Here is a 5,232-nt window from a genome sequence, read left to right on the forward strand (position 1 = left end):
CATGTTGGCCAGGCTGGTCTGAAACTCCTGACCTCAAGTAACCCACCCACCTCGGCCTCCCAAAGTGTTGGGATTACAGGCGTGAGCCACCGCATCCAGCCTCTATAACACTCTTGAAATGACAAAATTACAGTGATGGAGAATAGATCAGTGGTTGCCAAAGTTTAGGGTTGGGGAAAGGTCTAACTGTTTTAAAGGAATAGCATGAGGGATTTTTCCTTGTGGTGATGGAACACTTATATATCCTGATTGTGGTTACTGTTACACAAATTTACACATCTGATAAGACTTTATAGTAATATACACATAATACATATTTAAATGTAAAAACTGGTAAAAATCCAAACAAGGTCCATTATTAGCTAACAATATTATACCAGTATCAACTTCCTGGTTTTGAAAATGTATTATGGTTATATAAAAGGCTATAACAGACCGGGCACAGTGGCTCATGCCTGTAATCCCAGCACTTTGGGAGACCAAGGTGGGTGGATCACCCGAGGTCAGGAGTTCAAGATCAGCCTGGCCAACATGTTGAAACCCCGTCTCTATTAAAAATACAAAAATTAGCCGGGCATGGTGCTGGGTGCCTGTAATCCCAGCTACTTAGGAGGTTGAGGCAGGAAATTGCTTGAATCCTGCAGGCAGAGGTTGCAGTGAGCCGAGATTATGTCACCGCACTGCGGCCTGGATGACAGAGAAAGACTTCGTCTCGGCCGGGCACGGTGGCTCAAGCCTGTAATCCCAGCACTTTGGGAGGCCGAGACGGGCGGATCACGAGGTCAGGAGATCGAGACCATCCTGGCTAACCCGGTGAAACTCCATCTCTACTAAAAAATACAAAAAACCAGCCGGGCGAGGTGGTGGGCACCTGTAGTCCCAGCTACTCGGGAGGCTGAGGCAGGAGAATGGCGTAAACCCGGGAGGCGGAGCTTGCAGTGAGCTGAGATCCGGCCACTGACTCCAGCCTGGGCGACAGAGCGAGACTCTGTCTCAAAAAAAAAAAAAAAGAGAAAGACTTCGTCTCAGGTGGTGGGAAAACAAAAAGTAAAAGGTTATAACTCAGCCAGGCACAGTGGCTCACACCTGTAATCCCAGCACTTTGGGAGGCCAAAGCAGGCAGATCATGAGGTCAGGAGATTGAGACTATCCTGGCCAACATGGTGAAACCCTGTCTCTACTAAAAATACAAAAATTAGCTGGGTGTGGTGGCACGTGCCTGTAATTCCAGCTACTCGGGAAGCTGAGACAGGAGAATCGTTTGAATCAGGGAGTCGAAGGTTGCAGTGTGCTGAGATTGTGTCACTGCACTCCAGCCTGGTGATAGAGTGAGACTCCATCTCAAAAAAACAAAAAAACAAAAAAAGTTATAACTGAAAGCCCTTAGGTGAAGTGTACATGGGAACCTGTACTACTGCAGCTTTTTGAGTCTTAAATTATTAAAAAATAAAATGATTTTTAAAAAAGTTCACATATACAAATAGGTAAGTGTAGTCTAGGCATTATTTAAAACAAATAATGAGCAAGTATTTGCACTATGAGATTATATTAATACAATAATATATGGCAATGGTACAGTTACAGATTTATAAACAAGGAAGTCTGTATACATAAGTATTGGGAATATGATAAAAAAAAAATACCCAGTGGCTCATGCCTTGTAATCCTAGTACTCAGGGAGGCCAAGGTGGGCAGGTTGCTTGAGCCCAGGAGTTCGAGACCAGGCTCAGCAACATGGTGAAATATCATCTCTACAAAAAAATGCAAAAATTAGTTGGGTATAGTGGCACGTCTGTAGTCCCAGCTACTTGAGAGGCTGAGGTTGGACAATCACCTGAGCCTGTGGAGGTAGAGGCTGCAGTGAACCATGACTGTGCCACTGCACTCCAGCCTGGACAAAATCATTTATGAATCCATAGAAAATTTTAATAGATTATTTAGTAAACAGTACTAGAAACTGCTGAACTATTCAGCAAAAAGTAAATTAGCTCTCTATTTCATGCAATATTCCAAAAGTGAATTCCAAATGATTTAAAGTTTTACGTATATAAATAACAATAAATAATACAATAGAATGTAAATAAGTACCAATAAACTATAAAACAATTTGAAGAAAACATGCGAAAATATTTGTTTGTTCTCAGGGTGAGGCAGCCTTCCTAAATATTAAAAAGAAGTATTTAATAGTTTCTAATACATAAGACATTTAAACTCTTGTGTGTCAACAAAACATCATAAACCAAAAATAAAATAAGAAACCTGAAAGAAAATGTTTAAATTAAAAATCTAGAAAAGGCCGGCCGTGGTGGCTGTGTCTGTAACCCCAGAACTTTGGGAGGCTGAGGTAGGCTCTGAGACCACCCTAGCCAACATGGTGAAACCCCATCTCTACTAAAATTACAAATATTAGCTGGGCGTGGTGGCGTGCGCCTGTAATCCCAGCTACTCGGGAGGCTGAGACACAAGAATCACTGGACCCCAGGAGGCAGAGGTTGCAGTGAGCAGAGATGGCGCCACTGCATTCCAGCCTGGGTGACAGAGTGATGCTGTGTCTCAAAAAAACAAACAAACAAAACCAACCAATCAACAAAAAACCCCGAAAAAACAAACTAGAAAAAACATTTGCAAAATGTTACAAGCAAAAGGTTAAATAACCTTATTAAATAAGGTATTTACAAATTAGTAAGTATAAACACAGCCATGGAAGGATGGATAAAACCTATGAATAGGCAATTCATAAAAAGTAAAATAATAATGATAAACAAATTAAAAACTTCATCTTTGCTAACAAGGAAAAGCAAATTAAAGCAATGTGGTTGGTACTTTTCTTACCTCTCAAATAGGCATATACTTATAAAAGCGACAAAATTTAAATGTTCATAAGCTACAGGGAAAAGAACCTCAAAGTGTACTGCTATAATTGTGATCTCTCTGACATTTATCTAATCTACTGATTTGGGATTTAGTCTATAATGCCATGTGCCATTTGCTAAACTTGCTTTTTATGTATATGATCTATCTCCCCAATAAAACCAGAAACCTCAGGATAGTAGTTTTCACTTTTTTGTTTTTCCAACATTAAAATAAAAACCAACATGTAGTAGGCATCCAATATTGTTTTTAATGATGTTAGTGAAAATTATAAAACCTCTGAATCAGAGAAGAGTGAATAAAGGTACACCCCCAGCCTACAACTCCCTAATCTACAGAAAGTGCCATCCTGATTCCTAGATTATCCTTACCATCTGGTTCCACCATTCCTATCTCAGGCTGCCAACTACTGCTTAGGAGTATCACACTCCTCAGTGCTGTGCAGAAAACATCCTTCCTTTGTCAGTTTCCTGTGTCAGTTCCTAGCACAGTAGCCCAAGCTCCCTCTGAGCAGATGGCTGACAAGAGGACATGACCTCTCCTCTACAGAGCCTCTATTCTCTCTTTTTAGACTAGAGGAAGAGATTCCCTCATCCTTTTTAAGGCTACTGCTCATGTTCTTGATCCCATTTGAGATCTTTCCCCTAAAATTATGCATTTCCTTCTGGTACTTTCCATTTTTCCACCTCTAGCCATCATATCCTTTTGTTTACAAATAGACACGGATGTTCTAAACAGATTTTTAGAGCTTTAACTCTATGAGCTTCTCTTTTCCTCATTACTACTAAACCTGTTAAGATGTACTTGGCTTTCACTTCCTTACTTTCCACCTCTCCTTTATGACTTCATTATGATCTTAATTCCTTCATTCTCCCTTAACAACCTCATTGTGTTCTTAATTCCTTCGTTCTCAAATCTACAAATAACCTCCTGATTAAATCTAATTCCTGCCCTCAGTTTTCATTCTCCTTGACTTGCACTTGACATGTTACGGTTAACTTATTTCTCAAAAGCTTCTCTGTTTCCTGGTTCTCTTGACACAATGACTACTCAATTTTAGCTTTTCTTCTTCTACCATTCACATATCAAAATTTTATTTGGGTCCTTTTAAGGACCAGGCATTGGATTAAATGTTAGGGGATGCAAGGAAGAAAAAGACAAAGTTCTTATTCTCAAGTTGATGTGTTCATTTTCCAGGTTGGTCAGTCAGTCATTCAACAAACTTCCATTGAAAAGCCAGGCACTGTGCTAGATGATGGCCTTTAAAAAGTTACGGCCATTAGCCACACATGGTGGTGCATGTCTGTAGTCCCAGCAACTCAGGAGGCCTGAAGTAGGAGGTTCATTTGAGGCTGCAGTGAGCGATGATTATGCCTTGGCACTCCTGCCTGGGTAACACAGTGAGACCCAGTCTCTACACACACACACACACACACACACACACACACACACACACACACACACATACACACAAAAGCCAAGACCCATCCCTGCCTTCACTGAGTTCATGGCAAGGAATTAAGTAAGCAATGTCATATTTGTTTCAGGTGTCATGACAGAGCAGTCAAATGCATTTGTTTCAGGGGCTAGGGAAGAGTGTCTACAGTATTGGCTTCCTGATCCTCTGTTCTTCTCTCCATATCCTTTCTCCCACACAAAGGCTCATTCATACTCAGGATGGGTTGTGATTATCACCTCCATTATCTCACTTCTGAACATACTTCACCATTCTCCAAGTACCTGCTGACTGTCTATCTATCACCTTACACTGTAAACCAAATTAATTACCTTCCCTTTAAACCTAATTTATTCTCTAAACATCCTTATTTCTGTTAAGGATTCCACCACTGTCTCAGACTCTCTAGCGCCAGTTTACATACTACTTTTCCGAAATGTCTTTTTTCCCAGGTTCTCTTTGATCTTTCTACTTGCATAACCACCAACCCATTTCAGGCCTCTATCACCTCACACCCAGTGTTATATCCAAGCTAGGCTAAATCATCTGACTCACAGGGAAAGAGAGGGAGCTTTTAAAAAACAGTCTTGGGTCTCCAGTCTGAAGATTTGGGTTTGGGATATCTTGAGTGGGAGCCGCAGAATCCTGGTTTTCCATAACACTGATCCAGTCTAGGCCTTCTACTGACTCCCAGTACAGCTAACATCTCTCCAACCCCATTCCCCAGCAGTCTTCCTAAAGTGTTAGATTCATCCTGCTCAAAGTGTTCAATGGTTTCCCACTGAATAAACAATAGATTTGAAAATATCTGGATACGGCCGGGCGCGGTGGCTCAAGCCTGTAATCCCAGCACTTTGGGAGGCCGAGACGGGCGGATCACGAGGTCAGGAGATCGAGACCATCCT

General features: G+C 41.3%; 1 protein-coding gene across 3 annotated transcripts in view; it reads right to left on the reverse strand.

The window, feature by feature from the left end:
* PTPRA (protein tyrosine phosphatase, receptor type, A) overlaps nt 1-5,232 on the reverse strand; it is a 170,957-nt gene that overhangs the window by 104,499 nt on the left and 61,226 nt on the right. The window lies entirely within an intron of this gene.

This window comes from Colobus angolensis, unplaced genomic scaffold, assembly GCF_000951035.1.
Source record: "Colobus angolensis palliatus isolate OR3802 unplaced genomic scaffold, Cang.pa_1.0 Scaffold219, whole genome shotgun sequence".
Taxonomy (NCBI): Eukaryota; Metazoa; Chordata; class Mammalia; order Primates; family Cercopithecidae; genus Colobus; species Colobus angolensis.